The sequence below is a fragment of the Macrobrachium rosenbergii genome, chromosome 36 (assembly GCF_040412425.1).
Source record: "Macrobrachium rosenbergii isolate ZJJX-2024 chromosome 36, ASM4041242v1, whole genome shotgun sequence".
NCBI classification, from domain to species: Eukaryota; Metazoa; Arthropoda; class Malacostraca; order Decapoda; family Palaemonidae; genus Macrobrachium; species Macrobrachium rosenbergii.
In genome coordinates this window covers 217318-230762 of record NC_089776.1, presented here as the reverse complement: position 1 = coordinate 230762, position 13445 = coordinate 217318, and the positions used below count along the sequence as shown (strand labels likewise).

The 13445-nt window shown below is 37.4% G+C and overlaps 1 long non-coding RNA gene across 2 annotated transcripts in view; it reads left to right on the top strand.

Moving 5' to 3' along the window:
• The window catches only part of LOC136856544 (uncharacterized), a 213005-nt gene extending 200269 nt beyond the window's left edge, over window positions 1-12736 (top strand). For both annotated transcript variants that reach the window (XR_010858389.1, XR_010858390.1), the window contains exon 4: window positions 10305-12736. This is a non-coding gene — a long non-coding RNA (uncharacterized lncRNA). The remainder of the gene's footprint in view (window positions 1-10304) is intronic.
• The last annotated feature ends 709 nt before the right edge of the window (window positions 12737-13445 follow it).

Sequence of the window (13445 nt, the reverse complement as noted above, 5' to 3'; positions counted from 1 at the left end):
AAAAGTGTCGGGTATTAGGTGCAAGGTAGGAAATTGCAGGGGTAAAGTTCAGGTCGAATTCTCTGCCAATAGATGGGATACTGATATTTTAATGAGGTGCCAACCGTGTAGGTTTACAGTTAGTGCCCCAGCAAAGCGAATTAGCAATGGAAAATCTCAGCACCATCAATTGAGTGAGATAAATATTGAGGAAATTGAACACAACTTTGGCTATGAGAAATTCAACTTGCTAACACATCTGTTTGGCACAAGTGAAAGTATAGAAAAAGTTCTTCATTCGAGAGACAAAAAGGCTTGAAAATCAAACTCCAAAGACCAAAAAGACCAAACAAGTGAAAAAAACGACTGAAAATGAGTCAAGAATATCAGCCTGGTAGCTACTAAACTTCTAGTTTCTTAGTTTCAAACAAGGCAACAATGAGTCAGGTGGTACTTGATGATACCCTCGCCTCGAGCGAATAATACCCCTTTTTATAGAGGGAAGGGGGTGACCTGGAGCCAGAAATCAACCAAAATAATGCTCTAAGGTAAGTTTTTTCCACGAGTGCCAAAACCACTTGTTGATCTTTTACGGTCGTTTTCTCAGTTTTCACTTTTTGCATTTCAAACGCAAACTACATTTTTATTTTTAGACCAATTTTAAAGTTAAATATACCATTGGAAAGAGGAAAGAAAGACGAATATTTGTTTGGGGCTAGATTTTTCTTAGGTTGACGAGGAACCGGTGATAATCAAATTATATTAAAACTGGGGGAAAATCCCCTTGCCCCCATCCAAAAAAAAAAAAGGAAAAGTAGAAAAACTCTTCCCATTATTTTTTCATACTGTGATATGCTTTATGTGTATGAAGCCGCATTGCAATAGCTCTAAAAATGAAGGAGGTGAATCATTTTAATTTTTTATTTTTTATTTTTTAATAAAATGCAAAATAATCATCCGATCACTCTCAAATTTTTCCTGAACATCACCTTATACATATGTCTAACATATAAAAATTCCATAAAAATCAGCATTATTTCTATGTAAGCGTGCGCTCCTTAAAATGAGATATACCAAAATCCAAGACTGTGAGGTATATATAATACCAAGTAAACATAATAATAAAGCATTAAGAATTGCAAAAATAAAATTTGAGGGTCAAGAGTTACCTCAAAAAATAAAAATTTTTGGGTCAAAATAGAGAATTGAGACCTTATGTTCCCAAAACCGCTACAATGTCAAAATTGTAAAGTAAGTATGGACACACAAAGAAAAACTGTCGTAATGAACCTGTATGTGCTTATTGTGGATCTGACGAACATGCCACACAATGGAAATGTAGTGAACCAAAATGTGTAAACTGGGGACAGGATCATCATGCTAGGTCCAAGGAGTGTGTGTACTACATATACAATACAGAGTTGAAAATGTTGCAAGAACGAACAGGGATGTCTGTCAAAGAGGCTAAATTGGAATTAAAAGTGAGAGGAATGCAAGATCCATCTAAGAAACATTCATATTCCTCAATAACAAGAGCAAAAAATGAAGCAAAAATGGAAACAGATAGAAATAACAGAGCACAGAAAAGTAAATCTCAAGAAAAAATTAATAATTTAGAAATAAAAAATAAAATTGTAAAAAATAAACAAACAGGTAGAAATGAGATGGATAATATTTTGTCCAATTCATTTGAAATATTAATGCAGATAGAAACACAGGAGGATGCTGCTACTAAAGTAACAGAAGAGGGTAGAGATAGACAGGAAATTAAAGATAAAAAAAGGCCTTTGGAGAGAACACCACCCAAAACGAAGAAACCAACTATTATTAGAGAAACATCAGTTAAACCAAAGGTAAAGGAGATGAAAAAGGAGCAAAAACAAAAACAAGCTAAGAATATACCTTTATCTCCTAAAATAATAATAGAACCTATGAAGGCAAATGTCGAGAACACTGAAGAAGTGAAAGAGAATCATACCATAGATGATAATGAGTATGTCAAAGGAGAAGAGATTACTCTTTCTCCAGTAATTGGTACAAGAGCAAATGAAAAGAGAAACACATGATAACACTTGTGGATGTAATGATTGTTTCATTGAATTATGCAATAACAACAAAAAGCATAACAAAAGATGGTTTAACAAACATTATAAGAAATTTTATGAAATATAGAAAAAAAGAAAACACAGATTTGAGTAACCATGAAAAAGGTGCATGTGCATTGAGCACTTAGTCTATTATAAGGAAAAACAGATGAATGTCGTGAGTAAATTATTAGAAAAATTCCAAATTGATAATACAAAAAGAGAGTAAAACCCGACCGCTATAAAAATATTTTCAATAGTTATATTATACAATGGAACGTAAATGGTCTACAGACCAGATTACACCTAGAGAAATACAACAGTTGTTAAAAGAATATGAACCAATGATATTATGTTTGCAACATGTCAACAAAACAATATCAAAAATAGGTAAATATACCTTAGTATCTACATCTAGAGAAGAAGAAGGAAATTTAGGTACTGCTATATATGTACATAACAAAGTATGTTATGACAGAGTACCTGTAAATTTTACTGACTTGCAAATATCAAGTATTAAAATACAGATAAAAATGATAATTACATAATTTATAACTTATATAACCAACCTAATAAAAGTTACGATATTGATAAACTTAAAGATTTACTTAACAATACTAAGGAACCTACATTAATAGTAGGTGATTTTAACGCCCACAACCCAATATGGGACTGTCATTGTACAAACTCAAATAGAATAGGTAGTAAAATAGAAGAGTTCATGGATTCCAACAACATGTGCTGTATAAATGATGACGAAATTAGCACGTATTTTCAAAAACACATGGAACATTTTCCTCAGTAGACTTAACTTTATGTACAACAAGCATAGTTGACAGATTGGATTGGAATACAGTTGATGACTTGCACACCAGTGATCATTTCCCAATATTAATTTCCTTACTGCAAAATAATCCTGCAAAACATGTCCTCAATATAACATTTATAAAGCAGATTGGGAGCGATATGAAATGCACACTAGAAATATCCCACAGTTTGAATATTTAAAAGACCATAATGAAACTAATAAATTTCTTGTTGATTTCATTAAAAATGCTGCTGATAAAGCAATACCAAAAGTCAAACCCCATCCAACAAAACACAAAGTTCCCTGGTGGTCTGATGAGTTAACAGAATTAATAAATATGAAACACTCAATAGGGAGACGATTAGATAATTTGAATAGAAAGTTCAATAAAATGAATAAAAAATTACCGATATTAGAAAGAACTTTACAAAAATGACTGTATTATTACTAGAAATTGATACATTAAAACCTGTATACAACAAAATATCTGCAAAATTTAAAAAGAAGTAATTCAAGGAAGAATCATTTCATGGAGGAAATATGTATCAGATCTCTCTAATAATACTCCCATACAAAAATATGGAAAAATTCAGGAAATAAATGGTACCCATGTTAAACCACCTAGACATGCCATAATAAAAGATGGGAAAAGAATACTTGATCCTAAAGAAATAAGTAATATTATGGGAGAAAATTTAGCAAATGTAAGTAGTGATAAGAATTTAGATGAACACTTCCCGCTCAAAGAAAAAAAAAAATAGAATTAATAACAATAAATTTTGAAACAATAGAAGATATATATTATAATAGAAAATTTAGTATGTCAGAGATGGAATATGCTCTCTCGAACAGCAATAAATCTGCTCCTGGAGGTGACAATATTTGTTTTGAGATGATCTGCCACTTAGCACCTTTGGCAAAGTCATACTTATTAGAGTTTTATAATCATTTATGGCTTCAAAATTTATTTCCAGATGAATGGCGTAAAGCTATAATAATTCCTATCCCCAAACCTGAAAAGATCCCAGTAACGTAAATAATTACAGACCAATTTTTTAACAAGCTGCTTATGCAAATTGTTAGAGAAATGGTAAATGCTCGACTAACATGGCACATTCGAGAAAATAAAATTTTAACTCCCACTCAGTTTGGGTCACAGTGTAACAGATCCACATTGGATTCTCTCTAACTTAGAAGACCATATACGTAGAGGTTTTGAACGAAAACAAATTACTGTAGCTGTCTTTTTTGACATTGAAAAAGCATATGATACTACATGGAGGTATGCTATATTAAAAACTTTACAAAACAACAACATCTGTGGATATTTACCTAGGTTTATACAAAACTTTTTGACAAATCGCAGTTTTCAGGTGAGAATTGATGATGTTCTGTCTAGAACATTTCCTCTTGAAAATGGTATTCCACAGGGAAGCGTCCTTAGTGGCACACTGTTTACTTTAGCAATTAATGACATCAATAAAAATCTACCTATTGGCATTAAAAGTAACCTGTACATGGATGATTTTGCCATATATTATTCAGCATCCCGAATAAAACATGCAGAACGAATCGTTAATAAAAGCATAGTAAAAATAGATGAATGGGCCTCATCTGTAGGCTTTAAATTTTCCGTAGATAAAACTCAAGCAATCATGTTTTATAAAAATAAAAAGTGGAAAAAAGGTGAAGAAATAGATTTAAAAATCAGAAACCATAATATACCAATTGGCCAAACAGCAAAATTTTTGGGATTAGTATTTGATACCCACTTGAACTGGAGAGCCCACATTACATATGTAAAATCTAAAAGTAAAAGAGCATTAAATCTAATTAGAAAACTATCGAACACTACTTGGGGAGCCGATAGACATACCCTTACTGTGCTGTATAAGGCAACAGTTCTGTCCATCATTGATTATGGAAGCGAAGTATATGGCTTGGCATCTGACGCAGTTCTGAAAATGTTAGACCCTGTTCACAATGAAGGCCTTAGAATATGCTCAGGAGCCTTTAGATCATCACCAAAATCATCATTACAAGTTGAATGTGGTGAACTGCCTTTGTCCCTCCATAGAGAGCTAGTAACAATGAAAAGTGCTTTAAGAATTCAAACTAGTGGTTCTCCAACCAAAAAATTATTTGAATTAAAAGATGTATTTATAAACAACCATCCACCACCTTTCCCAATTAGAGCTAGAAGAGTCGCTGAATATAAATATACAAGTGCCTGTAATAGTAAAATCACCTCCCCTGGACAGACATGAATAAAACGAGAATTTGCACACACCAAGTATTTATCAAAAAGTAACTCATATACAACAGAACACCATAGACAGCATACAATAGAGCATATAAACCGAAAAGGTCCACATTATGCAATATATACAGATGGATCTAAATCAGAACACGGAGTAGGATATGCTGCAGTGTCCCAAGACAAAACTTATCAGTTCTCCCTGCCTAATAATGCTTCTGTATTTACAGCAGAATTGTATGGAATTGCATCAGCTATAAAAATAATTAAAGAATCATCATTCAATAATTTTGTGATTTTCAGTGATTCAAGAAGCGCTATAGAAGCTATTCAAAATTACAAATCAAATAATAATATAGTACAACAAATTAAATTATATCTCCATAAATTATATAATAATGGAAAAAATGTAGTAATATGTTGGATCCCTGCGCATGTAGGGATCAAAGGAAATGAAGATGCAGACAAAGCAGCTAAAGCAGCAACTCACATGACAAGATCAAATGTGAATATCCCTGTTACTGATTATGCAACTCACATAAAAATGGGTATCATAAATAAATGGCAGTATATATGGGATGAAGAACCAGAAAGTAATAAACTGAAAGAAATAAAACCTAATGTTAAAAATGGAGTTCATCATATCAGAGAGAGAGACATGCACAAGTAATTTTAACACGCCTCAGAATAGGCCATACTGCCTGACACATGGGCACTTAATGAGCAGCCCACATGGCCCGGCTCCTGAGTGCTCAGAATGCAGAGTAATAATAACGGTCAGACGTGTTATGTGAATGTCCAAAGTATGACAGACAACGAATGTCTACTTTTGAAATAGATCAGTGAAAGAAATTTTGTCAGAATCTTTCACATTTTCAATTGGTCCAATTTTGATGTTCTTGAAGAACTGTAATTTAATTAATAAAATATAAAAATAAGTAAATAATAAAAGCATAAAACCCTTTTAACATTTGAATTTTACAAAAAGAAAAAATTTAAAAATTTTGTTTAATTTATATTCTGAATTTAATATACCGTTTTAGTATGTATGTAAGGAAGTCTGAGTAAATGTATTTATTGTATGAGAGGATGTGCTTATGTGCAGTTTTTAATTTAATTTTTAATTCATTCATCTTTTATCGGATGATCTATTGGGTCCTAGCGCTGACTTCAGGCCTGGACCTAGTATTTTAATCAAATCCTTTGGGCCAGCCTATGAGAGCTGAAAAGTCAGCTCAGTGGTCTGGTTAAACTACTTTAATAATAATAATAATTCTGCCTTGTGCGAGTGTTGCTCTTTGCACCTGCGCTGTGGTGGTTTTGCCGGAAGGAACCTTATCGTTGGCGGGGTGGGTTGCCAGGTGTCATTGGAAGGTTATTCTCCTCCGACGGCACCCTTGGTGACTGCCCTTTCGTTCCTTCTGGTAGCTTCCCTCCTGTCTGTGTCTCCTTCATCCTCTTTGCTCACTCATCGAGCGAAGATGGGGGGGTGGGGGCAGTCGGGAGACCTCTTTTTCAGGGGCCTCCTCTTGCTTCATAGGGCAATTCCCTTCAGAACGAGAGGAGTCTTTCTCAACTAATCTTTTTTGGTTTTTTCTCCAGGTTGACAGACAGCGAGCATCGTAGGCTCATTGGAAGTTTCCCTGTGGCAGGAAGGCTGCCCTCATACAGTTGATATTTCGACGACGACCACTGTGACTCTAATGGCTAGATCCCCGTGTCGGTGTCAACACTTTTCCTGACAAGGCGACCAATTGCTTATCATTCTCTGGCACTCCTGTATGCTGTGCCACTGCCTCCTGTCGTACCTGTGGTCCCATCTGCTCCTACTGTGCATCCTGTCTTTTCGCTCCTGTTGCTGTGGCGGCCAGCCACCAGGCTGCTCCTGCTGTGCCTCCTTCCCCAGCTGCCTGGTTGCTCCTGTCGCTGCTGTTGACATTCTTGAAGCTCCTGTCGTGCCTCCTGCCTCGGCTGCCCAGGTTGCTCCTGTTGCTTCTCTTGGTGTTCCTGTCACCTGGGCTGCTCCTGTTGCACTTCCTGATTTAGCTGCCCTGGCAGTTCCTGTGCTTCCTGACCATCATCCTGTAGAATGTGTCGGAGAAGAGATCGAGGAAGAAGTCTTGTGAGATGTAGTCATCATCTTCAACTTTATCTTCGACTTTGTATTCCGCTGCCTTTCTCCCCTTCTTCTTCTGAGGCTCACTTTCCAAGAAGAGGAAGGTTGCTCTCCCTCCCCAAGAAGTCCCACCATGGGGCTTCTCCAGGGGCTGCCCCCTTCATGGGGAGGCAATGGGATCTCTCATTGGGTCTTCCCAGCCTTTGGGCTCGGGAACCAAATCACTTACCCCAGGGTCTTGTGTTTTGGGAGTGGCTCTGCAGACTTTGGTTTGCACTCCTGTTGCCATCCATTCTAAGGATTCCACTTCTAGACTGGTGCTGTGTTGGGTGTTCAACTTTGTTGAGTCACACCAAATGCTCGAGAATCTTCAGAGTCTTGTGCATTCCAAACCAGTGTCAGAGAGACTTCTCACCGTCCCGGTTCAGGCACAGGGCGAGAGAAAGAACCAAGACGTGCAAGTGTCTCAGTTCTTCCTGTCAGTTCTGAGTTTTGAGTGCTCAGTCAGTTCTGAAACAGTGCTTGGGCTGGTTCCCAGGCTGGTGTTTCGGTCCCAAGGGTTCGAGCGCCTGGAGAGGCAAGGAGGAGGTTCCCTTCAGAGGTCCTGTGGGACTTCTGAGGGGCTACCTCTCTTCGGAGAAGCAGTCCATTTTCTTCCAGTTCTTGGAAGTCCATGAACTCCAGTCAGTTCAGAGGCTCACTCAGATTCCTCCCTCCAACAAGTGAGTCTTTCTAATGTAAGGCTTTGACCGATGGTATGTATATAGTGTAGGAACACATCACAATATTTTAAGTAAATCGTATTTGTGCCGATACGATATGCAAACTGTCGGTCCTTTACAATATGGATTACTTTCAGCGTAGGCTGGAAACGGCAGTTAAACTCTTGAGCAAGGTCGTTGGCAGTAACTACTTTATGTTCAGGTAGGCGGGAATACCCGCCTGCTCGGATGTAAAAATTCCAGTTTACTTTTGGCTGATATGCGTTGCAGACATGTTTTTGGTTCTCTCTGCCTGTCATTAAGCTCTTATTATCCCGGTGGGATCTTTCTGTATTTTTGTGTATATATACGTGTGTTTGATATTTAATAATACAAACCCACAATTTGTGATAACCTTGCATAAGACGTCGTTCCCTGCGCTGTGTCTTGGGTTTGACGGCCAAGAGCGTAATTTGAGAAGCATAACAGAGTGGTAATGCTTCTCTTCCAGTGGCCCTTCATGTAGATACTGAAGGCATTCCCCTTACATTTGGAGATATTAGATTGGGACGTAATATCTTCGCTCCCCTACATTGATCGGAACATAAAGAGTTCGCTTCCTTTCTTGGCTCCTGCCCTCCGTGTATAAGGGGCATGACTACTTCCTTCCTACATATACTGAGTGTTGCTTGCCACCTGCGCTTGGAGAACTATGGGGTGGGTGGGAGGATGCGGGCGTTGTTGGTAAGTTCCGCTCCACGGCGCCCTTGGTGGCTTCCCCTCCGTCCTTTTTCTCTTCCCGTAGGTTCTTCCTTCTCCCCTTCGGTAGAGATCTCTCTCTTTCGCCCTCTTCGGGCGAAGACTGCGGGGGTGGGGCAGGGCATGCGGTTGGGCGACCTCTTCTAGAGTACCTCCTCTCCCTGTGTAGGGCAGTTCCCCTTGTAGCAAGAGGAGTCTCCCTCTACTAATCATCTTTGCTTTTTGTGGATCGATTGCTGTCTTCATGTATGCTGTTGCACTGACTCTGGCATATCTGTGGTCCATCTGCTCCTGCTGTTCCATGTATTATGCTCTTGTTAACTCAACGACAGTCTCTGGGCTGCTCTTCCTGGTCTCCTGCTGCAGCCGCCCTGATCATTCCTGTCGCTGCTGGTGATTTCCATGTGACATTTCTGTCCATCGCAGTAGCTCCTACCTTCTGAACCGCTTCCATAGCTCCTGCATCAGCTATCCTGATCACGCCTGCTGCTTCTGTTGGTGGTGGTGTCCTGGGCCGCTTCTGTTGTGTTCCTGCCTGACTGCCATGGAGGTTACGATGTTTCATGTCCACCATCCTGTAGAAGATGTCCGGAGTGGAGGTGAAGGAAAGTCGCCCGTGGAAGTAGCCGCCGTCGTCTTCATCTTAGCTTTAATTTCGTCTTCTGCTGCCTCTTCCCTTCCTCTCTCGAGGTCCAAAGGGGTCCCAAGAATTGGACGTACCTCCATCGGCCGATATTAAAAACTTCACAAAACAACAACATCCGTGGACATTTATCTAGGTTTATACAGAACTTTTTGACACATCGCAATTTTTAGGGGAGAATTGATGATGATCTGTCTAGAACATTTCCACTTGAAAATGGTGTTCCACAGGAAGCTGCCCTTAGTGGCACGCTGTTTACTTTAGCAATTAATGATATCAGTAATAATCTACCTATTGGGATTAAAAGTAATCTGTATATGGATGATTTTGCCATATATTATTCAGCATCCTGAATAAAACATGCACCAGAAACCAAAAAAGGTTTTTGGTTTTTATCATCCCTCTCTCAAAGTACATACTGGACAGAAGCAGCAATTCACCTAACTGAAGGAGTTTTTCTCTATCCCATGTTCTCTAAAGGAATATTAAACTCATACTAGGTAGAAATTATTTATATACAGTGGGTGTCCAAGTAGCCTTTCCATTAGAACCACCTCAAAATACACATGAAATTCGTGTAAGAAAAAAGCCATTCTTCTTTAAATAGATTTATAATACTCCCAACTCATGAAGGAAAGATGCTGTACATTTGATTGTCAAAATTAGAGTAAGTCGGGAATTTGTGGTAAAGGCAGAAGCTGGTTGAATTGTCACCCAACCTTGTCCTGAATAAATTTGTTGAATGCAAACAGAATCTAAGGCTCTTTTATTTCTTTTGAAACAAATTGTGTCCAGATGATCATTGCATTGTGATATTTGTTTTCCCAGAGGATGCTTATTTTAGAGTTGAAAAAAGCTCATACTGTAAAACATGAAATTATTTTGAATTTCTCATTCTGTGTTTATGAATGGTGCTATTCAGAACATGTTTTTCTAAGATTTTTTCTTTTATTTCAGAGCATTCCAAACAGAGGAAAATTTCAACAGATCCTAACTAGGACTGAGTATTGTAAATGGAACATCCTGTGGAAATGCTGTTAATCAAAGAAGAGACGGAGAATTTGGAGGAGGATCTTACTGAAAACACAGATGAAGGCTCTCTATGTGCAGATCCCTTAGAAGTCAAGGCAGAACCAGAATTATTTGATCACAGTGAATTTGATGTGAATTGTTCATCCCAATCTATTAAGTACGAGGACAGATCTTTTCCCTGTGATGATGAAAGGGAAAAGATCTGTATTGCAGAAGAAAAGAAAGTAGACATTTGGGAAGAACAGAAGCATTTTCAAGGAGAGGCAACACAGTAGGGAAGCAAATAACATGTGGTGAATGCCAAAGGACATTTTCACAGATGCGCAGCCTGAAATCCCACTTGAGATCTCACACTGGAAAGAAACCATATACTTGCTGTATATGTCAAAGAAAGATGTTATGCTGAATCAAGGAGTCTCACAAAACACATGAGAATTCATACAGGAGAGAAACCATTCACTTGCTCTATATGTCAAAGAAGTTTTGCTGAATCAGGTTTTCTCACAAAACTCATGAGAACTCATACAGGAGAGAAACCATGTACTTGCTCTGTATGTCAAAGAAGTTTTTCTCAATCAAGTACTTTCAAAACACACATGAGAACTCATAAAGGAGATAAACCATACACTTGCTCTATATGTCAAAGAAGTTTTTCTCATCAAAGTGATCTCAAAATACACATGAGAACTCATATACGGGAGAGAAACCATATACTTGCTCAATATGTCAGAGGAGTTTTTCTCAATCAAGTAATTTCAAAAATCACTCAAGAACTCATATGGGAGAGAAACCATATACTTGTTCTATATGTCAAAGTTTTCTTGTCAAAGTAATCTCAAAAAACACATGAGAACTCATACAGGATAGAAAACATGAACTTTCTCTGTATGTCAAAGAAGTTTTCTGCTTCAAGTCATCTCAAAACACACGAGAATTCACACTAGAGAGAAACTATACTTGATCTTTGTCCAAGTAGTTTTTCTAATTCAGAAATTCTCAAGAGTACATATTGGAAATCATTGTAGAGAGAGGACTCTCTCCAGTCCTAATGTAAAAAATGTTAATTTCAAATACTTTTAGATTACTCATGAAAATTCATAATATTTAGGAGGCAATTAAATGTACTGACTGCCAAAAAAAAAAAGGGTTTTTAATATTCCTCTGCTCTCAAAAACCTTATGAGAACCCATATTGAAGGGAAGCCATTCATGTCTCATGAATGTCAAAGGAGATATTTTGAATCAAGGTGTCTCAAAAGGTGTGAGAAAACTCATACTAAAAAAGAAGTCATATACTGCAAATGCACTTGGTTCCCAAGAAGTTTTTCCATTAGGTCCATCTTAGAATGAATTTGTTAACTCGGAAGAAAGATGTTATTCTTCCACACAGTGTTCAAATAGTTTTTTCTTGTAGATTCATAACATATGCAAGAATTTTTTTAGGATAGATATTGTTCTTTTACACTGTGTGTTATATTTTTGTCTCGTCATTTGTTCTGAATGCCAAAATAGTGTTTTCTTCAAATGTCAAAATGCACAAGCAAAGTCATTCATCAGAGATGATGTTCAGTTGCACTGACAGATTTGTTAATTTTCTGCATCCCAATGTAAGTTGCACTGGATGTTAAGATAATTATTGTGAACTTCTCTGCAAAATCTGTAAAATAAAATCAGCAGCAACCTAAGGGACTATAAAAAGTAAAAACCATATTCATATTTTTAGGATCCAATTAATGTTTACAGGGAAGTTATTCTGAATATGTGTTATAGACGGTGCTATTGAGAACAATTGTTTACTGTACTCTGTTTTTTTTTTTTATTTCTGAGTATTGCAAACAGGAAAATTTCATCAGAGCCTAACAAGGATTCAGTATTGTACATAGAACCATCCTGTGAAAATGGAGGCTGACAAATCGTTATCATTGCTGTTAATCAAAGAAGAGAAGGAGAATTTGGAGGAGGATCTTAGTAAAAACTCAGATAATGGCTCTTTATTTGCAGATCCTTTTGTAGAAGTCAAGGCCGAACCAGAATATTTTGACCATATTGAATTATTATATATACTACATATATATTTTTTTTTTTTGCAATTGTAATCATTGAACACTGTACAAGGCTAGGTTAGGAAATTTTCTGGTGGTTACTTCATGTTTCTTCTTCCTGTGGAGTACTTTTTGTATGATTTCCAAATTAAGAATTAGTTTTGTCATTGGTTGACATGAATTTTTCTTCCTTTTGTTATTCAGCATTATGCATATTCACTTGTATGTAGTTGTAAGCTTGAATATTTCCATGAAATGTCATTCTTAGAGGAAATAAAAAGGCTGATTTTTATTTATTAAACATCGGTGAAAATTAGGTGCAGTTTTAATATTCTACAAAGAATGTGATAAAGCATTAGCAAATCCTAATATTGCAGTACACTCCCTGAACACCTGAATTATCCCTGGTCACTGACCAGCTGAACTATATCCCCATAATTTTACCCACAAAGTGGGTAATTAACTGTCAGCGTTACCAACTCTACCGGAAAAATCTTGTCAAATGAGTTACCTGAGGTACCATTGACAACGCTGCTGCAAATCCCGGCCGGCATCCCCAATTGTTATTTGTTCGCCGTGCTTTGTGGGTGTGTCCCACATCAGGCGAACTTTTGGTCATTTAGCCTGACCCCATTTAAAGAATTTGGACATCAGATTACAATTTTGGACTGTTTTCAATGCCTTTTCTCTTGGATTTATACTTTATTGACTGGGTTTTCGAACTTCTCTCCCAGTTTTAACTTTGGATCGGTACTTTGGACTCAGTTGAACAAGTCAGACAAGAAGACGTTGCCATCTGCTAGCGCCGCTATTTCCACTTTGTCTACATCTTTGACGACTGAGGCTTCTACTGCTGGAGATGCTGCTGCTCATCGGTCCTGCACGTCCTGCAAATGTAGGATGAGTACCCTCAAACACCATCGACATTCTGTTTGTATTTTATGGAGGAAGGTTCGGTGTAGTATCAGTCACAGATGTGACGAGTATACAGTAGGTCTTGGTCAGTAGATCAAATGGAGGATTAT